This window comes from Globicephala melas, chromosome 1, assembly GCF_963455315.2.
Source record: "Globicephala melas chromosome 1, mGloMel1.2, whole genome shotgun sequence".
In the NCBI taxonomy this organism is placed as follows: Eukaryota; Metazoa; Chordata; class Mammalia; order Artiodactyla; family Delphinidae; genus Globicephala; species Globicephala melas.
Window position 1 is genome coordinate 17,194,780 of NC_083314.1, and position 26,263 is coordinate 17,221,042.

The 26,263-nt window shown below is 38.2% G+C and overlaps 1 long non-coding RNA gene across 2 annotated transcripts in view; it reads right to left on the minus strand.

Moving 5' to 3' along the window:
- LOC115859547 (uncharacterized) overlaps positions 1 to 26,263 on the minus strand; it is a 345,784-nt gene that overhangs the window by 319,210 nt on the left and 311 nt on the right. The window lies entirely within an intron of this gene.

A 26,263-nucleotide genomic window follows, 5' to 3' on the forward strand; every position in this document is an offset into this window, starting at 1 on the left:
TATTAATTAAAAAGTCACACTATCTTTAAGAATTTCCTATAGAGGATAATGTCCACTTATTTCTAGAGTGAGAAAAGATTATCTTCTGTAACATGCTAAATTACAAAAATATTAGCTATATGAAATTTTGTCACTTCCGCACATGCTTCTTTTGGGCAATAGACCCTTCCCCACTTTAGAAGAGTCACTTACAAAGAAATCCTATAATATTGTTTTAAGCTGTGTAGCAGGAATACCATATCTCTGAGTTCGTGACAATTTAGTATAGGCCAAGTCCTGTCTATTCCTTGAGAGCATGATCCATGTCTGATTTACTTACTTTTTAAAATTTTCCTGGCCCCAAAACACCTAGGGACAGTGCTTTAATACTAAATACTGATGCTGAATTAAAACAGTTAAGGTACTTGAAATGATTTAAGTTCAATATATTACTTTGACTTCCCCGGTTCACAATGTAGCCTTTTTGTAATTGACCCAAATTCCCTAGAGCTTTCAATATATTTGAATTATGTCAAACTGCTGCATCATTAGCTGAGATAAATTTTATTACATGGGATTAATATAAGGAAGTAGATGGGTAAATTCACTGTAAGATATTTATTTATGGATCTATCACATCACATGAAAATGTGAGTTTAAAGCAATTGAGAAAATCTACTATTAAAGAAGAATAAACTCGAACAGACTCACCAGAAAATGTTAAACTATTTTGGTGGATTTTGGTTTTGTCAAATTCTTAAATATGTTTGGCCTAACACATTTCCCTTTAATTCCCTTAATATACCCTGTGGATTTCCACAGAAATGTGAACCGTATGTTTCTGATTCATTTATACTTAACTCATCAACATGTTTGGTAAGAATGATTTCAAGCACAAAGCCTCATGAACAGTTTCTGTGGGCTCTTTTATTTTGGTTAGTAAACAACGAGAACCTGAACCCAGAAATCTTGGGGCCTCATTTAATACTCAAATTCCATAAAAAATGAGAGAGTTCTTAACTGGATCAGGCACACTTTGCCTTTGACGGCTCCTCGCTCCAAATCTTGCAGCTGGGAGGAATTATTTTGATATTTCCCTCTATTTCTCGTCACTTTTCTTTTAGAGAGTGTAAGCCTTTGATGGTGCAAAACTTGTTTGAGTTGGGACCAGCTGACACCCCATCAGCTCTGTTTGTTTGTGCAGGATGAGGCTCTAACTGCCAGGGCAGCCTGCTCAACCAGGGAGTCTGAAGAGAAGGCTCTTCTCTCCCAGTAGTAAATTGAAGAGGATCAAGTGGTGTAATTCTGTAATCTCTCACGACCCACCCGCTACAATTTGCTTATCTATATATAGAGAGAAATTTTTACCTGACTCTCTCCAGGATACGAGTGAACAAGTACAAAATTATCTATTTAACGACTCTTCATCAAGCGGATAATTCCTCGGGTTTCTCATCTAATCCCAGTATATTTGATAAAGCATGGGGACACATGCATTTCCTTTCTCTACAAACTTGGGAAAGCATACACTAAAGGTCTATGTCTGAGTATTTAATGAAAGGTATTTTGTTCCCACATTCGGCTAGTACCTCTCTGCCATTAGCCTACCATCACGTGGGATTTTATATTTCTCATTAAAATGGCTGACATCTCGGTTTAGGAAATTAGCAACAATACCTCCGGTTCCTCCTCCTTCTTCGTGGGCATTCCTCCAACAGCTGTCATTTTCTAGTTTCCCTGTGGTTTGTATTTATAAAGACCCTTAATGCTCTGTAATACATTTGAGATAATCTGCTTATACCAATGTCTACTTTTCCCTCCACCCACCCCTGCCATGTCCTTCATCACCAAACCCCACTCCTTCCCTGTTACTTCTAAGGACTCCTTTGGTGACAAAATCTTAGGGCTAGAGGCATTCCTTTCTTCTGCTCCTCACTGAAAAACAGAAATAAAAATCCTCTGGCTATGAGATATATGTAATTTCTGTAGAAGAAACTTAAAAACAGAGGATTAGCATACTGAAATAAGAATAATCCAAAGGAAATTCCTAGGGAGAAAAACAGCTCTCTTTCATCAACCTTCTCTGGAATTAAAGAGAGATGAAACAGATATGTGTGGTATTTGCAGAAAAGAAAAAAAAAGTGTGGTTTTCAATAGAGCACATAAAATGTACCTTCTGAGTTTCATAAATGAAAGCCCTGAGCTTTTCTTTTATCAAACGAGAGTGGAAAAAAATTTTATTAGGAAAAATACACAGTGAAAGAAAACCATGCGGAAATTGGGTCCTGAGCCACTCGTTTAATAAACATTCCTGGACCAAGGTGTTGTGGAAAATAAGGCACTAGGGATGGAAGTGTTTTACCCCTCATTTATAATCATTAAGGACTTTTTATTTCCTTGCTTACATAAATCATTCTGCCCTATTAAGATAAAAGTCTGAATGGCCTCACTCCAAAGTGGGGAGAAGAAGAAATTCCTAGGGCTTCTATATATTATTTATTTTTAACTTCCTCCTTTAAATTTTCTTTTAAAAGTATAGTGTATAATGTGAACAATATACTAGTTGAATAGTACATGTATACATTTTACAGATAAATACACAGATATTGGAGGGAAAGGCTCAAAATGCCCCTTTGTTTTGTTTTACTAATAGGGATGCAGAATCAGAAACAGGTTTGGAGCCCACTGACCTATTAAAACAAATCTTGTCAGACAGAGAAAGATAAATACTGTAAGATAATCACTTATATGTAGAATCTAAAAAATGCAACAAACTAGTAAATATAACAAAAAGAAGCAGGGTCACAGAGATAGAGAACGAACTAGTGGTTACCAGTGAGAAGGGGGGGAGGGCAATATAGGGGTAGGGGAGTAAAAGGTACAAAGTATTAGGTATAAAATAAGCTACAAGGATATATTATACAACATGGGGAATACAGCCAATATTTTATAATAACTATAAATGGAGTCTAACCTATAAAAATTGTGACTCACTATATTGTACACCTGTAGCTTGTATAATATTGTACAGCAACTATATTTCAATCAATCAGTCAATCAATCAATTGAATCGAATCCTGAGCTGGTAATTCTGGACCCGACGCACAGCTCCTGACCTGTGACTATTCAGCTGCTTTCCCTTGGACAACTCACTCAGTTCTCTGAATCTCCATTTCAAGGTCCAAAATTAAATTAGATACTGCCTGTGGCAAAATGCCAATTGTACATTGTACACGTGCTTATTAAAACCAGGAACTTGAAATTCATAGTGACTTGCAACTGAACAGGTTATAAGGGTGAATAAGACTGTCATCGAAGAGCTGGGAGTCTAAGAGTAGAAGAAAATTTAAAAGCTTATTCTGTTGTAATCTTTATAATGAGGGCACCAAGAAGGGCTGTCCTACTATCCTAGACAGTTATATGTCGGATATGACACTGTCTCCTCAGGATTTTCCTGTTTTTGAATTTAAAGGCATAGTTTATGCACACAGTGGAGTAAAGTTCTTAATGGCTATAAACTGAAAGCAAATAAAGGCTCAACTATTAAAACTGAAGAAAGAAAATAGTTAACATAATTTAGAGTCAGCTTTGGTTAAGTATTCTTCTAAAACTTCCTTAGTTACATCCTCATATTTCTACCACAGAAAACTTTCTGGGTTGTATGGTTTATTCAAGGCCCATTTTCTTAAAATATTATGATTCATGTTCTTAAATTAAGATTCTTGGATGTGTCCCTTTGGAGTTCAGAGAGTCAGTTCTTATGTTCACCCAACTGACAAGTTCAACCCTCTAATTACACTGCTCAGCTATAAATAATATGGAGTATTTTTCATTCCTTTCCTTTCAAAATTAAAAGATCTTTATGTGACATACCTCTCTTACTATATTTTTGATCTCTTGAAAAAACAAAAACAGTTTTTAATTCATCTTGGATTCCCCAAAGCACCAAGCGTGATTTTTTTGCACAGAGCATGTGCTCAAAACATATATTGAATGAGTGAATGAATGTGAGAGAGGAAAGTAGTAGTACCTCACCAAAATCTAGAAGAGCTTTCCCCAAATGTAATCCTTGTACCGTTTACATCATTCACTCTTCTGAGACTTTGTTTAAACACACTGTAGCGGACTCCACTTCAAAGGTGTTGAGTCTCTCATATATTAGTAAGCTCACCAAGAGTTTCTGGGCACGCAAAGTTTGAGAAACACTGACCGGGAGGAACGTCAATTCCTCACCCTTTTCAGTTTCCAGTGAATATCAGGGGCGTGAAGGATGGTTTCAATTCTGAAATTTTTTGAGACCTAAACTTTCCCTTTGCTTCTGAGTTTGTTTTGTTTAGAATCCCACCTGGATGCCCAAGACTGCAGTTTGTCGTAACTTGACAGTAGCGATCTTATTGTAGGGGTGGGGGTTAGGGGCCCACTGAAAGTAGTGACTATTAATGATTACGATGTATTGAGTACTTATGACATGCCAGGTTCTGTTTCAAGCATGTTTTATATAGATGTCTTTATTTAATCTTCATATTAGCCCTTATTTACTAGGTACTATTATTAGGTCCATTTTACAGGTAAGAAAACTGAGGCACCTAAACAGATAAGTAACATACCCTTGGTCACACAATTAGTAAATGGTAGAGCTTGGGTTCAAACCCAGGCAATGTGGTTCTAAAGCCTGCACACTTAGCCACTAGGCTAAACTGCCTGACAAGAAAAGGTGATAAAGAACAAAGTTCTAAGGAGTTCAAGAAAGAAAGAGACGATCATGCTGCCATAAAAAGAAGACTTCTGAGAAAAAATGAATGCTGTGTGTTTGTGACTCTGAGTGGTTAAAGCCACTGTGAAGGTATGATCTGACAACTTTTTCCTGAACAGCAGTGGCTTAGCTGCTCTCATATCCACTATACCCCAGCCACAAATGTCATTCTTGGAGCTGCTGCCTCTGGTTGATCTCAGTATGAGCTGTCACTCAGGAACTTGGGTTCTCGATGTAGGGGAAGTCTCAGAGCCATAGGGAAGCTTAGACAAAGGAACAGATATCCAAGTGGAACTGGAGATTCCATATACAGCATAAATAAAAATATAATTTTAGGGGAACATAAATTTATATATCTTCACTGTGGACACACCAGAAAGTGGAAGCAAGGAATTTCTTACATGCCTTGATGCCAGCCCAGATTATATGAGACTTAAAAAAATTAAAGGAATATAGAAAGACTCCAGACCAAGTCATTCTCATCAGCCTCAAGTCATAGTCCTGGAGAATCCAGTTTCCTGGGAGTTGGGAAAAGTCACTCCCTTGGGTTTAGGGTAATTGTACAGCCAGAGTAGGTGATGGCAAGTACTTGACACTTCAGTCCTTTCTAAAGAGGAAGGATGAGGGCTATTCACTTTCTTCTCAGATTAAGACAGGACAGCTCCGGTTGTGATACCGAGTTGTCATCAACAAGAGGGATAATGTCAGATACGTCTTTCTGATGCAGCCTCCTGATGCTCTGCTCGTTCCCAGTAAGAAATGAGGAACTTTACCTCAGTAGTCAGGGGAAGAGGTCAGTTTAAAAAGGGAACTAAGACCCAGACCTACCTGTGCTAGTGAGACAGACACGCAGTTCAAGTCATCAAGCACATTCTGAATGTCTGCTACATGCCAGGCATAATGCTAGTCTCTTATGGGAGAATTTCCGGCAAGTCATATGGAAGAGTATCTCATAGGGCAAAGAGTCATGGGAATATGACAGATCCTGGTCACTAGATCTGGTGAACAAACTCAGGAAAAAACATAAAGTAGATCAGTCTTCTGAGGGATGACCTTGAACACTGATTAAAGTCCCATGGTAAGGTTAATAAAAAAAGAAAAAAGGATTTTCTTTCCCTCAACAAGATAGGATAACTTTTCAAAGCAAATCCTAATTATAAAATCGACAAAAGGAAAAGATTTTTCAAAAACTAGGCACCAAAAGTAGCTTTCAGCAGGAATATTTCAGTGTAACTCATCACACATTTAAAATGAAATGTGAGTTATTCACTATCAAGAAAGTTCAAAGCCCTTCAACTGAATTTGTTTGACCTGTTTGACAGCAAAATAAATTCGATGGGTGGTCTGGTTCAGGCACCTGTCCAAGTCCAATCACATTACATTTTCGTAGCATCGACACTTAAGAGCTCCATCCCTGTTGCATCAACAACAGTGCATGGGAACATCTCCCAAACTCATGGCAACTAACATGTTATACAAACACATCTGCTTCATAAGCTAGACTCTGTTGTTTTCCAGAAAACACAAACTCAGCAAATGAAGAAGGGATTCACATGTTACAACTTAAAGCTCTACCGCTTGAAATACACCACATGGACTTTGGGAGTGAGGATTCATCTCATGTTAGTCAGGATACTTTGCAAAAGCATGAACATCCTTTTCCAGCTCAAATGGCAGAGAAGCAGCTAAAATGCAAGTTTTCTAACTTTTAAACCAGTATATTTTCCATTACACAGGATGCTTCTCAGTTCAATTTTCCGCATCACTGAAGTCTGTAATAGAGTTATTGAATATCCACCAACTTTTTTCCCTCTCTTTAATATTTAAGGTGTGGCCAATAGATCATATAACCTAGATTTGGGCGCACAACTCTGCCATTAACTCGCTGTACTGAACAAATCACCTAACTTCATGCAAGTCCATTTTTCTAGCCTACAACTATATTGACTAAATTGAAGGGGCTTTGAAAGGATTTTAAGAGGAGTCTTGCAAACTATAAGCACCATGCAAGTATGTTTGTATTAATAACAATAATCTCCCTGAGGTTGAGGATTATATACACATTTGTTCAACTAAAGTACCTTGTGTAGAGTAGTAACAGTAACTGAACATTATTAAATACTTGCTATGTGTCAGGCACTGTTCTAAATACTTTACTTGTATAAACTGATGGAATCTTTACCACAAGCCTACACAGGAGTTCTTCTTCTTCTTTTCATTCGGCATGTATAATATCTGAGCCTCAGAGAGATAAATGGGGGAACTGAGATTCCAGCCCCAGAATCCCTATTTCATGACCACTAATGCATAAGGTGTACATTATAATTAATAGCACTGGACCAGGGGCCAGCAAACCTGCACTGTTTCTGCTTTAGGGACCTCCTAGCCAGAGTAAAACACCTGCTAAACTCACTGATGAGCAATGTGTTCTTTCACAAGTCTGTGAATCCTACATCACCCACCTATCTCACTGACATGCATTGAGTCTCAAGAGAAAACACATTTTATACAAGTGTAAGGGGCTTTCTACAATATTTGTTAAGAAACAAATGATAGCCTTGCACAGATAGCTAGACTAGTTTGCTCCTCTCTCTTATTTTCCCCTTCTTTGGTCTAGTCTAGTATGTAGTGAAGTAGGTTTAGCTATCAGAGTAGAAGCTGCTGTTTATGTGCCCATGTATGGAAAGATCTTGCTGTGGGTCCATCCAATAATTCTATCATGGAACATGCAAGGCCCAAGGGATGGCTCCATTGCCAGATCACTTCCTGTGCTATATCCTGAGGCCTCGACATTTTTGGCTACTCATCCTAGCAGACCTTCTCCTCTACAGCTGCTCTGGCTGACAACTTTTAAGATGTGAAATGATGCAAGCCTGAGACATTATTATTACCACTTATAGTGGACTGAATATTATCCCCCCAAAATTAACATCTATCCAAAACTTCAGAATATTACTTTACTTGGAAATAGGGTCTTTACACATGTAACTAGTTAAGGATCTTGAGATAAAATCCTCCTGGATTTCGGGTACCCACTAAATCCAATGACCAGGGTCCTTATGAAAGAAAGGAGAGGGAGACTTGGGCACAGAAGACACCCAGACACGGAGACAAAGAACAGAAACGAAGGTCATGTGAAGACAGAGGCAGAGATTGAAGAGCCTCAGTGCAAGCCAAGAAACACCAAGGATGGTTTGGAGCTACCAGAGGCTGGAAGAATCAAGGAAGAATGATTCCCTAGAGCCTTAGGAGGGAGGATAACCCTGCTGACATTTTGATTTCAGACTTCAGGGCTTCAGAACTGTGAGAGAAAAAACTTTTGCTTTTTTAAGCAATTCAGTTTGTGGTAATTTCTTGCAATGGCCCCAGGGAACTAATACACCACTTATTTGCTTATTCTATAAAGAATTAGAAAAGGTCTTTCAATGGGTTTAGAATTCACTGAAGAATCAGAGATTCTGACTCTTGAACTAAATTAAAACTTCTGTAAATCACACTCTATGTGGGGAGAAAATTCTATTAATCACACTCTACATGGAGAAAACAAGTCATTACTGGCAACATTTATTTTCACTTTTGATGGTCCAATAATGAGAACAAAATCTACTTATAGTTGGGGGACTTTTTTCTCTTGTGTAGCATACTTCCATGCAATTATAAAATAGCATGTTATTAAAAGACACAGTCTATTAAAAAAACCTTAAAGGAAATATTTTAGAAAACAATGAATTCCAAAAATATAAGAAAATACTGTCATATTTCTGCCATCAAACAACCATTTCCAGAAATATTTTCATTACTCTTGGTTACTAGTGATCTATCTAGCCCAGTCTGAAACCTATTATATAGTAAAGTTTATTTAAAATATTCATTAATCCACATTTTTCCACAACCTAAATAACCAGGGACCATCAAAGATGATTTTTTATAACCTATTTTAACTGGGCTCATTTACGCACTTTTGACTATTTTGTCCTAGATTATTATCCAAAGTGTAACATATAAGAGACCCCAAATTTTAACTTCATAGGAAAAAAAAAAAAAAACCTGTAAAAATTTTTATGCTTTTCACTCAAAGGTAGTGCTCCCAGTATGGTGCCCGCTACCCATGTGCAGCTGTGACTGAAAAAACTCAAGGTGTGATTAAACAGTCTTTTGCATATAATCCTCCCTTAAAGGTTTTTTAATTGGAACACAGCCACCATTAACAGAGCCTGTTCACCAGAAGTCTTTGCTCCAAGTGACGAAAGGAGCCACCCAACTTCTGACTCCTTCATGCCAGGCTGATGCTTGCTACTGCCATCTCTCAACAGTGCACTGCTCTGTCACACGTCAGTTTTAATAAAGCAAATAACATGATGATAACTATGTTTACAAGCCTTTGACACTTGGTGGCTTCATAAGAACCTATTTTTTCACAGCACAAACAAGAAGCACTGGCGCGCATCTTCTCAAGTGGAAACCTCTCCTGTGTACACATGCCCGCCTCTCCCCATCCCCACACAGCCCCTCCTTTTCAGTTTCCCCATATCCTCAGCTGTAGGGTTATTTTCTGGTGTACTAGCCCAAGAACTCGACCACCAGGAAATTCCCTCCTTTCACCTCTTAACAGAAGCTGCCTCCGTTCTTGTCCTGGTTCCAGCTCCTATCACCTGAGCCTTCTAGAGGACACTCCTGGGCATGCACGCCTCCCCTCTGGAATCCCTCCCACAGTCTCCATCGAGCTAAATGTGCCTAAAGCATCACTCTCTTCATGGCATTCCCCTTCTTAATATTTTGTTATGGTTCCCAATTGTCCACTAGATTCAGTGTTAATCCCATAATGGGTTTTCAAACCCCACTATAATCTAATTCAATTTATCTGTCGATCTGGCTTGTTCTTGTAAACTCCAGGACAGCAGTGTTCCCACTGCTTCCTTTCCAGCTGGACCGCCCCCCCCCCCCGACCCCGCCATTCTCTAGGCCTCATGATGACTCTTTCACCCTGTCCCCAGTTCTTCTTTAATGCTGGGCACAGAATGTCCTCCCTCTTCCCCACCATTTAAACCCTACCCATTCTTTTTTTTTTTTTTTTTTTTTTAGCTTTTATTTTTTGTCGTACGTGGGCCTCTCACCACTGCGGCCTCTCCCGTTGTGGAGCACAGGCTCCGGACGCGCAGGCCCAGCGGCCATGGCTCATGGGCCCAGCCGCTCTCCGGCATGTGGGATCTTCCCGGACCGGGGCACGAACCCGCGCCCCCTGAATCAGCAGGCGGACTCCCAACCACCGCGCCACCAGGGAAGCCCCCTACCCATTCTTGAAGATCCTGCTCAGTCTACTTCTTCAGGGAGTCTTCTCACACTACTCTACTCTACACAGTAATACTCCACCTCTGAAATAATTAACTCTCAAAGTCTTTTATTATATGTAGCTTCCTGTCCTTCTATCTCTCTCAGTCCCTCATTCTCACGAAACTGGCTCAGACACCTTGTTGGGGACCTGCAGGCTTTATCCTCTCATTATTTTTCTGGTCTACCTGCCCTTTCTTAGTTTAATGCTGTCCCCACTTACCCTATACATTATTACATTCTCATCAATTCAATCAATAGTCCCATCTCACCTTGACCCTCTGCCTTGCCAACTCCAATACAAGATTATTAAATTGTTCATTTCTTCAGTGTCTTTTTAGTACCTACTGGTACAAATTTGATGACGACATAGACTAGCTCCTTTAAATTTTCTATATGGATTTATGGCTACTTAACAATTCTTCCCCAACCTTACCCAGCTTCCTTTTCCTTTAAGCCTTTATAGATTTTCTTAAGTCCTTAATCATTTTCCTACTCTTTTCATTCCTAGAAAATGTCCATTACTACGTACAGTCGTGCTCGGCTTCACTATCCCCACACTCAGATTTGCCTATATTCTTTTCTAGTCTTAGATGAAGAGCATCTCTACTCTGCCCACCTCTTGCTTCCTTCCCCTTCCGTCTTTGAGTTCTTGTTCAAGCCATTGTTCCAGTTCTCCCTCTCCTGGATTCTCTTGTCAATTTATAATATGCTCAAATCACCCCCATATTTTCAAATACCCCTTTTCTCAGCTCTGTCTCCTTCTTGACTTTACAAGTAAACTTTTCAAAGACTACACTTGCTGCACTCACTTTTTTACTCCAGATTCCCAAACTGAGTCACAGAAACTGGATGCCTAGCCCTACTGCTCCACAGAAAATGCTCTCCAAAATGTACATATGTACATTAGAATACTATTCAACCACAAAAAAGAAGGAAAGCCTGCCATATGAGACAACACGGATGGACTTTCAAGGCATGATGCTAAGTGAAGTAAGTCAGACAGAGAAAGACAAACACTATAATCCCTCTTATATGTGGAATCTAAAAACAAACGAACTCATAGAAAAAGAGATCAGATTTGTGGTTACCAACTTCCAGTTATAAGATAAATGAGTACTGGGGGTGTAATATACAACATGATGCCTATAGTTAACATTGCCGCGTGGTATATTTGAAAGTTGCAAAGGGAGTTAAATCCTAAAAGTTCTCACCGCAAGGAAAAAAAAATTTTTTTTCTGTATCTCTATGAGATGATATATGTTAACTAAACTTATTGTGATAATAATTTTACAATATATATGTCATTATTCTGTACACCTTAAACTTATACAGTGCTGTATGTCAATTCTATCTCAATAAAACTGAAAAAAAAACGTTGCTGGTCACCTCCCTACCTACCAAACCCAGTGGCCTCATTTCATTCTCATATAGCACCCACGGGTATTTACCTAAATAACTGTCTCAAAATAATTGTCTTCTTTGCTTTCATGACATTCCTCCATACTTCCTTCTACCTTCATGATTCCTCCTGAGAGGTTTTCCTGATTTCTCTTCTTTGGCCTAGCCTTTAAATGTGGGTCTTTTAAAGAAAAATTATTCTTAGTTTCTCTTCCCTCCTACTACTAATTTTCTCTAAAAGTGATTTCTTCAATTCCTATGGTTTCATCTGATTCCTAGACACTGATGACTCCCTAAATTTACTTCCACCCTCAATCTAAGCTTTAGACCCATATTTCCAACAGTCACCAACTTCTGCTGACACCTCAAATAACCTGGGAAAAGCCAGACTCACTATCTTTACTCTATACTTGCTCCTTCTTCTATATTCTTTATCTTTGTTAATAACTTCACCAGAACACTTGGAGACAGTCATTTTAGACTTTTCTTTCATCTCCAAGTCCAGTGGGTAACCCAGTCCTAACCCATTCCAACTTCCCAATCTGCCCTCACCTCCATCCTGAAAACCACTACCTAAATTCAGGTAATCCCTGTCTCTCTCTAGTCTATTGAAAAAGACTTCTAATGAGTCCCTCCCTATAGCCTCTTTCAATCTACCCAATACATTGTCCCTTAAGTTATTTCTGTGTTGCCAGAGCTATCTTGTTACATATATGACCACGTCACTCCTCTATTTAAAAAGAAGAATCAGCTCGGATCTGAGATACGTTTCTAAAAGCTAGTTTGTCCTTTGTGCCTTCCCAAGTTAAACTATGGTCTACAGATACAGGCTGGTTGAGAAGACCAGTGTATAACTTTGGCCATGTGGGTTTTACTTGAGAGATGCTTCCTATTTTCTTCTGTTGCTCAAAGTACCAGGTGACACCTGTGAAACCATTTCTTCCTCTTTCCAGATGCAGTTTGCTCTGCTCCAAAATGGGTTTCTCCATGTCAGTGGTGACATCCCATCTTCATTTGCCTGCTCTTGCAGTTTCCTTGTACTTCAAGGAAACAGTGGTTAAGTGATGGAATGTGGGCTTCAGTGACCTTTCTTAAAGATGTCTCATTTATTTCTATAGAACAGTCTTTCCACTTGGCATAAAAATTAATGTCTCTTTTATAAATACTGGCTGAAATTGAAATGCCCAGTGTCCTGGCTTTCCATCTAGAATAAGATTATGATTAGGATCAAAAGGACTCACCTAATTGAAGACGGCTCTGGATTTTTTAGATTATTTTAGAAGACTTCCTATTGTTATTTTGCATTTTACACGTGCGAACAAAGCTATAACGCCAATTAAAGCTGCTTCCGGTTTACTCTGACTACACATGAAGGTGCTTATTTGCTGTCAGTGCCAGCCTGGGCACTAACCAAGTCTTGATGCATGAATCTCCCTGTCCCCACCACCAACAGCTGTGGCTGGGAGAATTTAAGCATATTTTTCAAGCCTTGTGTAGGATTTGTAAAGGTTCTTCTACTCTACCTCCCAATGTAAAGCATTACTTCACAGAAGACTGAAAGCCTTATTTTATGTTGATTTTTAAGCCTTTCACACAACATAAATATAAAAAGCTTTATCTGAGTTTACTTGTACTGTCTCACTCAAGACGGATCTTAAAAATGCTTTAAGAATCTCCCCCTTGCTCGTCACGTGTTAGGGTATGTGTGAGAGCAGGAAAGAAAAAGCCAAGGATTAAGTTTGTTTATCTTAAAATTTTTAGCTTGTCGTCAATCATTTCATTTTAATGTGCTACATCATGCTACAGTAATTGTTTTAACCCGTTTCCTGCTGGCCAGACCAAACCTTCTGTGAAATCAATTTCAAGTTTTTCTTTTGAAATTTTTCTCCAGAAAATAAGGGAAATAAAGATTTGAAGTGATTATACAAATAATGACAGCAAAATCCAACTATTTAAGTAGAGTTTGAACATATTTTTCACTACTGGCTCACATTTTTTGGCATAATTGTCATGCAAGGCACTGGGCTATATGTATTTTGCAGCATATAAAAACACCTAGATTAAATGGGTCAATCAGTTCATTAATTAATTAACTTCCTGCTTCACTTTTTCTCTAATTACATAGCTGTTAATATTTGTTTAGGAGAGCCAAACATGATATAATCATTTTCATAAGCTATTATTCCATGTTATAGAAGTTCTGTGATACAAAAATCACACAATTATAGTATCCTTTAAAAAAAAAACACAACCCTTCCCCCATCCAAAATTTAGGCCAATATAAACTTGTCAGAGTTCTCCCTCTCAATTTCATACCAGGGCGTGGTGCTACACAGCTGGGGAGCTGAGCTAATAAGTGTTGAAAAATGAAAAATGCTGCTTTATGCCATCACATAAACTGGCGAAAATAATACTTTTACCTCAACCCCATTTTTGACAAACAAATGCCAAAATGTAGATGCTGTAAGAATGAAACTTTATGGTATTAGACTTGTGGGACAAACGGGTCTTGTGGGATTTTCTTTTTATTGAATACTATATGTAATAAGAAGTGGCATAACATTTATAAAATCTAATCACTTTTTGTTCCTTTTTGAACCTCAAAGCAGTCATTTCCAGAAAAGCTGTTGGAAACACTGCCTAATGATCTATTTATCCAGTAGCGAAACAGGATTATCCCTTTTACAAGGAGACTGAGCTTTTCCCTAACAATATAAATACTGTAATATGAATGCACACTTTGAGGATTTTGAGGAATACCATGCTCAACAAATATTTATCGAACAACTACACAGAATTCAGAGTGAGGCTAAGTGCTCCCATGTAATTTACATTCAATACTGAAATCAGGATCCAGCTGATTTTCTTGGGCTGCTATGTTTCCTATCTGATGGCCATTCACTCATTCTTACTTCCTCGCCATTCATTCAGCACTCAATCTGCAAAGATCTAGTACAGGTTTACCATGTCCAAGTCACACAGGCCTACTAAGTCATGAGAATTTCACAATTATAGCAAGATGGCCCAAACTGATCATGAGGAGAAATCCCTTCATTCAGGGGCTAGGAATCAACCTGATGGAGCCACAACAACGTAAGCAAGGAAAGAGAGCCAAGAGCATACACTGTTAGGGTACATTCCTTCCCCACAGAGAAGCATTGAACTTCAGTGAAGAGAGGAGACAGAGCAGCTCACGACCCTCTCCTAAGGCTTCTAGGTGTTGTTAGGGTCCAGTGGCTGGGAATTTCTGATTATATTTAAAGAACTGCGATTGTCTATTCTATACATGCCTTCCCTGATTTTCCATAGCTAGAAACATATTCTTTCCTCTGAACTTATTAAAATTGTATCTGTAACCTTCTTATAGAAGTTACTAGCATGTATCTTGTTATAGATATGTATACCTCTTGTCTCACTACAAAATGTAAACTCCTAAGGGTAGGACCAAAGTCTGATGTATCTTTCATTCACCAACAGTATTTAGCATGGTGCATTTTGAATATTCTGTCATTTGGTTGAATAAATGTCCTCAATGGAGTCAAACAATACATAATCTAATACTCACAGCATCAGATAATACTTACTTCAGTAGTAAATAAAGACAAAAACATAAATACTAATTGAGAAAACTAAAAAGCATGCCTAATATTTGGGAGAAATACTATTTAGGCAGTCTAAATCATGTGCCGATCAATAAGTGATAGGAGAAATGAGGGAACTCTGATTACAGTTTTTAAAATGTGGAATTACATGAAGAAGCCACTGAAAAGTGACTTTTCCCAAATTCCCCAAAGTATCTGAATATATTTTATAGGACACAACCGAAGATTACAGTTACATAAGCAGAGACATATTATCATTTTTATGTTCCATAATTTAATAAAATGCATCACTGGAGTATTTTCCTCACAAACAAATGCAAATTCTGCAAATGGCAGATGGTTTCCAGGAGCAAATCTATTCCCCCATCACTATTATTAATCTCAGTGTTACTACTACTGAGTTACTACTCAGTTTACCATTATATACACTGAAATGGTAAAAACAAGAAGGATTTTGGTTCATTGTAGTAGGTTCTAACTATTAAACAGATGGCTTTAAAATGTATTTTTTTTCTCATCACCCTGCTGCTATACTCTGAGCGATAGAGAGGAACCATGAGTTCTTTAAGAATATAGACTTGTCAGTTATCTTTGCTTTAGTGCACCAGATATAGCTGGCAATCTACCGGTGCTATTGACATTTTGTCTAACTTGGCTAAGTAATTTCACTCCGGAAGAGAGGATTATTTTAAATAGATAGATAGGTGTGAATATCTATATATATATGTTATTCTAAGACTCAGAATGTTCACATTGGGGAAGTGGTGAACACCAGAAAACTTTAAATGAACATGAGACATATGGATATGTGAGAAATCACTGATTTTATATCACTTACTATGAGATTTTGTTCCTCCACTTGAATTCAAATGATGACCATCACAATACAACTTCACTGGACTAGGCACAAAATAAGCAAAAGGCTTAAGTGAGCTTAAGTGAATCAACAGCTAAACAGCGAGCCATGACAAAAACACTCTTAGGGATGCAATAAAGCACTTTTTTCAAACAATGTGGGAGGTGGGCAAGACACTTCAGCAGAACATCTTGGACTATAGCCATGTGGCATGTGGTGACATCTTTTGAGGAAAGGATTTAGTCAACCACAGGTCAAGAAAGGAAATAATTATAAACAGTGACAATCTCGGAGAACAACAGCCATAGCCACAAATTAAAGTTCACTCTTCAAAGGACTTCATATTAAGCTTCAGATCCCAAAATAATTGGCAAGATTAGCATAACCTTTGAATATAAAGAAAAACCTTTTTTCTAACCTGTGATATGGACCACTACAGAAAAGGAAAAAAAAGAAATAGTTGTTTCTTGTTTCTTTACAGTATTTGTGTGCCTTTTATTTTCCTTTTTTTTTTTAAACTCATATGATCTTTTAAATGAAATCCCTAGAGAAGCTTCTTGGATTGCCCCTATTGAGAATGCCTTAGAGATGTGTGGAACACAGTTAAGAAATGGTTGCTGTTGAGTACGAAGAGTCTGACTGAACTTTTAATACCGCACGTTCTATTTATCTTCTCCTTTTCCTTACTCGGAAGTGAACAAGCCCCTGAATGATGCGATGAGGGAAACTTGGTGCTTTCTTTACACAATGCACAACTTGTAGGAAAAACTGCATGTACCTTGTGTTTATGACCAGAGCCATGGGTCAAAATGAAATAATCAAGAGATTTCATTTGCAGTGCATTTTTATGTTTTCTGGAAGTTTGTTTTAAGACAAGGAACATATTTATTGATAGTTCAGTCTTTTCATTGGTCTAATGAATGGCTTAAAGACAATGATAAGACTTGAGTCTGTGTGTGTGTGTACTGAAGAAAACATGGAATTTACCTTCTCTACTCCCATTCTAGTATGTTCTCCCTGAATAAGCAACAAATTGGTGGTAGCTATTACCCCAAGTGGTTTCCAGATGTTAACCACGTGACTGAACAGAACTATTCTCTGACAAGAGAGGCAAGTGATGGGAATTGTTAGTATATGTGATGATTTTAATAACCATTAAGCACACTCTTTTGTCTATCAACTCCACCTGCACAATGTAAAAAACCTACATAAATGGGATACTTTTTATGGGAAAGAGGAAGATTTAAATCTATATAGCATATGTGAATCTTCCTTTTTTTAAAACAAAAAATAAACTAACAATGAAAGCTGGTTATTATTTATCTTTTAATGTTTTACACTTTTTTAAGACTAAATTTTGTGCTTATGCTCTATAGAAAGGCATGTACATTCTTACAGTCTATGTTAAGATATGACAAGCCCTTTTGATGTCTTATTACATAGTCTAGGTAAAAATCTGCTTTTAAATTGTTTTCAGCTAACATTGAACACTGGTGCACTTTCTATTTTTTTGTTAAGAAAAATAAATAATTCACACTTTTGCAAGTGAAGGTATGTACTTTTTCTGGCTTTCGTTAAATTATACCATTGGAAGCAAGTGCCAGCAGACTTCGTGGGTGGCATTTCTCACTGAGATGCAAGACATGAATCAGTATTTTTATTAGAGTCAACCCACTTGTCTTCATAAACAAAATATTAATGTTTTTCCATTTAGACTTCAATGCTGGTAAGAAGAACATACAAATTTTTAGAAGAAAGAAATAAACTACTCAGATAAACAGTTTTTCAAAGACTATCATTGGTACAAATTGAAGCAAGAAGTTGAGATTTTTGCCAGTGGAATTTCCAAAAGCTAATGTTTAGCGAGTGTTTTAAAAATGTAAATTATTGAATAGATTGCTTATTTCTCTCTTGTACTTTTACTATTGACACAAATGTAGTGAATGATATTTTTTGAACATCCTTTGGCTATTACACATTCTATAACAACCACGTAAATATAAACTAGTGGGGAGTATGGGAGAAAAAAGTAAATGACAATGCGTTCTCCACACATGTGCACACACACACATACACACACACACAAATACACATCTGCAGCCTGCCTTCAAGTGAGAGAATCATTGTAAATTTTGTAGCATGGTGGCAACATTAAATGGAAGCTCTTTACTTTTGTTGGCATTGTTTTTTAGGGTCAGAGTAGGGGAGTGGGAAGTGGGAAAGACAGAAAAGTAAATGGTTAAATGTGCATATGCAGTGTTTGTAATGGCCATGCGTGCTGGAGGAACAGGTAAGAGGGGCATTTGAGCTCAATAAAGACTAGACAAAGGAAGAGAAGATAGATTTGAGATTTGAAGAATGAATAGGTTAGTAAAGGAGGGGAGAGCTATGCCTGGCTGAGAGATCAGAATGGGCAAAGGCAAAGGGGCCCAGGGTGGCACAGCACATTGGGAGAACTCTTGCTGTTCAACATCATGAAAAGAGTAGAACAGATTGGCTGTCTCCAGAAATAAACGGGAAAAATAAAGAGGTATGTTCCTGAAGAGTGTTTTGAAAATTGCTTTGTAAAATCAACCTTTATACCAGACGTAAAAGCACCTAAAAAAAGTACTGTGAAGAATCCTTTTATTGTCTAGGCACTGGGACTGCAAAGATGGAAAAAATCCAATCTGCCTTCAGAAAGGTCAACGAAATATACTCAATGAAATATAAATTATGCCATATGTAATTTGTCTTGTACATATAGACTTTGAGAAGTATACGATGCTTTCTTTCTTAAAGTGAGGCATTCCCATAAAAATGACCTCATTTCCTTGTTCTTGCCATGCTCAGATCTGCAAGTATCATCTTCAAGAAAAGTGTTTCCTAAGCAGAGTAACTTGACCTCAAGAGTGTACAAGACAGTCCTTTGGAATGTGGAAAGAAGATATTAAAACTTGTTTACATCTTATTTTTATCCCAAGCTTTTAAATTTCTACTTTTATTTATGTTTTGTGTACACAGAATGTATTACTAAATAATGTATTCATATAACTTATAAGTAAATAAATATACATATACAAGAGGTGTGCTAAAAACTTTTTAGTGATAGGGCATATATAACAGAAAAGTTCTGGAGACGATCTCTATAGAAGTTAGTATTTTTCTCCTACCAATTAAGCTGGATGATACGGTAGCTAGCACCAGGTGGAGAGTGCTGCTTTGGTTTAGCTGAAGATATAAAGCACAGGGCTTCTCATAAGCTTTTTTTTTGCTGGGAATCGGAATGATCTTGTCACCATTAATCTTATATGTTGTTGCTTTCAAAACTATAAAAGCATGGAGCAAGGTAGTCACACCTGAGGTCCATATATTTCTAGGCAGTCCTTTGGTGGATTCAGAAAACCCCCAAAGTGCACTGGGGTGTGCGTGTGTGTGTGTGTGTGTGTGTGTGTGTCTCCCTTTCACTTGAAATGGCCCATAACTTTAAGCTGAATCTTAGGGAGACCATGACCAGCCCCTACCCAACACCACCAACAATTTAACAGACTTATCACAGGATGAAATCTTATCTTTGTGGGCTGGCTGACCCGTGTGCTCCAATCACATACGCCACATTTTAAGCAACCAGCCTTCCTGGATTATGGCTCATTCCTTGTCCTTATGACCTATTTCTTCTCATTCAGGGTTACGTCCTAGTTTTGTTTTATTCCCACTACACGATCTCTTGACAATGCGCTCTCTGATTTTCAAAAAATTCTGCTTCCCAAGTGAAGCCAGAACCAGTCCTAATATTGTGATCCTGGATCTGCCCTTGTCTGGTTTCCTCCAAGTTTTGGCCTGTCCACCTCTCTGGCTCTTCCTGGCTACTGCCAACATGACCAATGACAGGTAGATGTCTGAAGGGGTGTAGAGTTTAATTCTTCCTTCAGGCTTTTCCTTCAAAATATAACTCAATTAAAAGCATAATTCAATTCCAACAAGTAATATTTACGATTCCATTCTAGGCATCTCAGGAAGATATAAAAATAAGTAAAATAGGTCCTGCAAGTAAAATAGGTCTTGCACTTAAGGAAACTACAGTTGAGTAGATCACAGGGATAGCAGGAAAAGTATTTAAACTTAGGTTTCATACCTCAAAGCCACTGCACCTTCCACCATACAACACTGACAATTTTGTCCAAACCAGGTGGGAACTGTGTGTGGGTTTGTAGATTTTTAACACTGTTTAATTAAAACATTTCTTTTTTAAATCTGAAGCTCTATCTGAAATCCTATACTCATTAAACAGCAACTCTTCTTTTCCCTCTTGCCTCAGCCCCTAGTAACCACCATCCTACTTTCTGTTTCTATGAATCTGACTACTCTAGACACCTCGTATATGTGGAATCATACAGTATGTGTCCTCTTGTGAAAGGCTTATTTCACTCACCATAATGTCCTCAAGTTTCCCTCATGCTGTAGCATGTGACAGAATTTCCTTCCTTTTTAAGGCTGAATAATATTCCATTGTATCATATACCTTACTCTATCCACTCATCTCTTGATGGACATTTGGGCTGCTTCCATCTCTTGACTATTTTGAATAGTACCACTATAAACATAGGAGTGCAAATATCTCTTCAAGACCCTGCTTTCAGTTATTTTGAATATACTCACTTGCATCCATTTTTAACCTATACAAAGAAAATTTTCTCCTAAAGACTTACATTTTGCCAGCATTTTATAAAAAATTCTCTGAAAGTATAATTAGACAAAGGAATGGTATTTGCCTTTAGAATATGAATTAAGGAGATTTTACAGTTTCTGTATTTTCTTAATAAAATAGAGATGACAATAGAAAATCCATTGTCATACCTTTACATAAAATATTTTCCATTGGTCAATAATATAGACAGATAGGCAGAAAATAGTCCACTTCAGAATAAATTGCACTTACTTTCTAAATTGCAAAGATTGGTTCATATGATCTGATTGTCTTCTTAAAAGATCTTTTTTAATTCTTTTTTCCTGGCTTTAGAAATCATCAGGAAGAGAGTAGAAAGAGAGAGTAAAGGTACTGAAATCAGCCACACAAGAAAGGAGGAGAATTATATTTGCTGATATTTCTGATACTACTAAATAAAAGTTTGTGCAGTACAATTAAGAGTTTTGAGCCAAGCATAATTAAATATCAGAGGTATACTTATAAAAGTGGCATGTGTCACAAATTTAAACGCCTTCATGATCTTAGAATCATAGAACTTGAGAGCTTATCAAGCCCTACTCCCTGATTTCTCAGTTGGATAAACCGGTTCAAAGAGACTAATGGTCTGTTTAATGTTACATAGCTTGTTACTCCTGAAGCTGGAACATCACTTCAATATTCTGCTCACTGCATGCTACTGTGCCATTATGCTATTATGATTACATATATATTTCATCTGCTCTTAAATGAACGTAGCAGGACATAGATGTTCAGACTGTATTAATAGGGAAATTACTCTTTCTGCTTTGCTTTGCTTTTTTTAAAAAACGTGTATGGAATGCATCATCTTTCCCTCAGCCTATGGGATGGTTTGAAGATTGAGACTTTCCTGCCCTCAAGGGAACAAGATCTGGTTAGGCGTTGCCAATACCTCTTGCTCTGAATTTGAAGAGCCATCAGGATCTGTTAGAGAAGGCAAAGAATGGATGCTAGGGTACACAGACATTCCGAAGATCAATGGAGGGATTCCCATGAGGGATGTGAGGACGTAGAGGAAGGTGACTAGGAAGCATTTCCAGAAAGTATCAAGAGCTTAGGAATATGAGAACCAGTCATGGGAAGTGCTCAAAAGGGAGGTGATCCCTTTCCTAAAGAAGAGTCATGTCGCAACGCAAACAACATTGTTGCAGTTTCCAGTCACATACACTGACCACCCAGGCTACGTCTGAGGCAGAAACTTCCACCGTCCTCAACCAAGTTCTGTACACTGCTTTGGTGTGAATCACTCTGACTGTGAACAGTCCATCAGGAGTGACAAGTGCCCATGCTCCAAGACTGTATTTAGTCTGTATCTGAGTAACTCATGTGTCATCCCCCCATGCTGCCTCAGCCTAGCTCACAATACCCCAGGTGACCCATCTGCTGTGAAATGGCCCCATGTCTGCCATGCATATCTAGTAGGAGTAGTGGGTGAAAAAAGGAGGATTCCCCACACCTGCATTTAGAAGGACTGAACTGAAAAAACTTAAGGTCCCTAGAACTGAGGAAATGGCTATACTAAAGTTTATAATCTCATATAGCCATTCATTTCTAAAAAGTTCATTCTTATTGTTTAATAAGAATTCAGGACTTTTAAGTATTTTCTAGTTTTTCTTTCATAAATGGATAAGGGAAAAGTATAAAGGAACTTACTTTGTTAGTTTATAAAATTTTAAGTATTACCTAACACTGAGATATTTTGTCCAATTTGTACATACTGTTAATGTATATGTGTTTCTCTCTCTGAATGATGCAACAGATAAAAACCAACCAACGCAAAGAGGGTAAGATTTGATGCTCAAGAATGAGGAAAACAACAAATGCATAAACTGTGTATTGTCTGATGACTAAAGTGATTCCAATTAACTGTGATCATTTGAAAGTACCAAATATACTACTCTAAATGGCTTACGTTACAATCATCTTTCTGAAGCCAGTAAGTGTGTCCTAAAGGATTTCTAAACACATAGTGTCACAGCAAACTAAACTCTCACCTTACCATTTATCTTTAGATCCCAACAGATATTGAAACACTGCAAAAAGGGAGGGTTTTTGTTTTTGTTTGTTTGTTTTTCGCTTTTATTTTATTTACTTGTTTTTCTGAGGTTAAACACTGAAGTTACCAAAAAGGGAGTGCATCAATAATGGGCATATAGATTGGCTGAAAGGAAATGAGTGAAAAACAAAAAAATTAAGAGATACACAAAGAGTAAAAGAATGTATGAAGAAAAATCTTCCAGGGATAACTCTTCCCCCAAGTTCAAAAGAGCAAAAGATCCACCAGAAAAGAAGCAAACAACCATCCTGGGACTTAATTACATTGCAAAGTAATGCATGAAAGGATCATGAAAGTTACAAAACAAGTTACATGAAAGGAACAAAACATTTTTGTTCAACAGTTTCCTACCAGATGGCATTTCTAAATACAGTAATCTAAAACCTGTTTGTTGTATGAATAAAGATGAAAGGAATAGCAACAATAGCTAAGCATTGAAATCACTGGAAATAAAAGAGTATTTTGATTAGGTTTATAAGAATCTGGCTTATTCCAATAATGATCCTAAATGTGGGAAGGCTCAAGTTCTAGGTGAAACTCAGAATCCCAGCATTCAGGTACTGCTTATCTGCTTGCTCAAAGTGATGCTCATTCAAGGCAAACTGGTGCTCATTCAAGGTGGAGGAGCAAACCAGGAATGAAAACCAGGAGACTTGGGGATAATCTGAAGAAACACAGAACTCCTAATCGATAGAGACTCTAAAGGGCTACAATCTAAATCCCAGAAGCATTTTTTTTCCTAAAATAGAAGAGTTGGTACATACCCTAATTTTTGTGAGCTACTGTGTAAATGTGTGTGACTGGACTTTGGCGTCAGATAGAACCAATATACAAATCAAGGCTCTACAAATGACTGGCAGTATGAGCTTGAGCCAAGTTCTTTACCCCTCTGAGCCTCACTGGCAAAAGCAGATAGTAACAGTGCACAGTTTTCTTACCGACCAGGGTTCTTGGCCTCCTTAATCAATAGAAATTGATAAGAAACCAGACAAGAAATTCAGGCAAGGCTTTACTGGGGCCCCTGCTGCAGCCGCGGGCAGCAAGAACAAGCAACAGGTCCCCTTGCTTCCTCCCTGGAGGCGGCGGGGGTGGGGGGGGAGCTAGTTCCTTATATGGGGTGAGGGAAGGGATGTGTCCAAGGGTCAGGCCGGAGGGGTGCCTTAGATGGTCTGCCTACCCCTTTGGTGGTGCTGTGTGCAGGGGGCATGTGCAGTCCCCTGATTTTGCTCCTGGCTCTTCAGAAGTGGCAATTGGGTTTTTGGTCTTTTTGTATCTTGTTGTTCATTATTTGACCCAACTGGCATGCAAGTAATTATTTTTAGTCCCTTATAGTTTCTTTGTATTTTGTAGGAGACATCTGTCCAGGTGCAAGTACTGCAGCAAAGGGTCCCAGATTCCAGCCTGTCTCAGTTTTATGGGAATGTACTTATGATACCTAGTTAAGTCCCAATGTTTTACTCTTTTTTACTATTACTATTTTACGATTATTAGCAATAATAATCATAATAATTATGTTTCTGATTTTTTTGCCATTTCAAAAGCATGGAGTAGTGCACAAAAAGTTTTTCCGGCAGTAAATGGAGTTCTAAGAGTAGAACTCAAAGCCTTATCTGGCATATCTCCAGTGGTCACTCCTCGTACAGCCCTGCCCTCTTCTCACCTGGCTCTTGAAAGTTATCGAGAATTCAAGTGGGGAAGGCCAATCTAGAGACATAAGTAATTTTTTTTTTAACTTGGAGTATAGCTGCTTTACAATGGTGTGTTAGTTTCTGCTGTACAATGAAGTGAATCAGCTATATGTATACATAAATCCCCTCCCTCTTGGACCTCCCTCCCAGCCCACCCCCCCATCCCATCCATCTAGGTCATCACAGAGCACCAAGCTGAGCTTCCTGTGCTTTACAGCAGATTCCCACTAGCTATCTATTTTACACATGGTAGCGTATATATGTCAATCCTAATCTAGAAGCAATTTTTGAGAATTGGCTATCAGACCTCTGCCCATCCCAGCCTGTCCTCATTAATGACTTCATTCTCAGTACTCTCTGCTGAAGATTTAGAGGCTTGTGAAAGAAAACAAGAGTTCCTTTTTGATCTGGTTAACTAATGGCATGTAGGGCCATTCCCAGGGACAGCATTGGTATAACACTGATAGCATACAGCTTATCTTGGTATCTGAAGATAAGCAGTTTAGTCACCTGGGAGTAGCATAATTACCTTGAACAAATAAAAGATATGTTGCAATTGCTTAAATATGGAGCAGACTACAATGAATGGAAGGCTGGTGTTTAATGGCTCTTAAAGTTCCACTGGGTTGTTTGCTGAATTTTACATGAGGAGTGAGCCACCTGCTGGGACTGAAGCCCTCAGTAGTAAAAGATGCCTATGATTAGGCTTTGATATAGAAAGCAATTCCTTTTTTTTTTTTTTTTTGGTACTTTAAAAATTGTGATAAAATATACATAACAAAAAATTTACCATTTTAACCATTTTTAAGTGTATAGTTTCAGTGGCATTAAGCACATTCACAATGTTGTATAACCATCACCATTTCCAGAAATTTTTCATCATCCCAAACAGAAACTCTGTACTCTAATATTAAACAACAACTTCCCATCATCCCCCCCCAGCCCCCCACCCTGGCTTAAAGCCCTTGGTAACCACTATTCTACTCGACCCTGTCTTTAAGAATCTGTCTATTCTAGAGACCACGTACAGGTGGGATCATAAAATATTTGTCTTTTATGTCCAGTTTATTTTCAAGGTTCATCTGTGTTGTAGCATGTATCAGAATTTCATTCCTTTTTAAGGCTGAATAATATTCCATTGTATGTGTATACCACATTTTCTTTTCCATCCACCCATCCATGGACACTTTGGTTGTTTCCACCTTTTAGCTATTGCGAATAATGCTATCAACACTGGTGTGCAAGTATCTGAGGCTGTGCTTCCATTTCTTTTGTATGTATACCTAGAAGGAGCATTGCTAAATCATATGGTAATTCTGTTTAACTTTTTAAGGAACCGCCAAACTTTTCCACAGCTGCTGCACCATTTTACATTCCCCTCAGCAATCTACAAGTTTTCCAACTTCTCCACAAACACTTATTTTGTTTTTTCAATAATGGCCACCTTCAGAAATAGAGACACAGAGGTAGAGAACAAACTATGGACACCAAGGGGGGAAAGTGGGGCAGGGGGGATGAATTGGGAGATTGGGATTGACATAAACCACTAATATGTATAAAACAGATAACTAATAAGACCCTGTGGTATAAAAAATAAATAAAATTAAAATTTTTAAAAAATGGCCCCTACGGCTTCCGTGGCGCAGTGGTTGAGAGTCTGCCTGCCGATGCAGGGGACACGGGTTCGTGCCCCGGACCGGGAAGGTCCACATGCCGCGGAGCGGCTGGGCCCGTGAGCCATGGCCGCTGAGCCTGCGCGTCTGGAGCCTGTGCTCCGCAGCCGGAGAGGCCACAGCGGTGAGAGACCCGCGTACCGAAAAAAAAAAAAAAATGGCCCCCTAATAGGTATGAAATGGTACCTCTTTCAATCAGATTATCCTAAGCAAACTATTTTT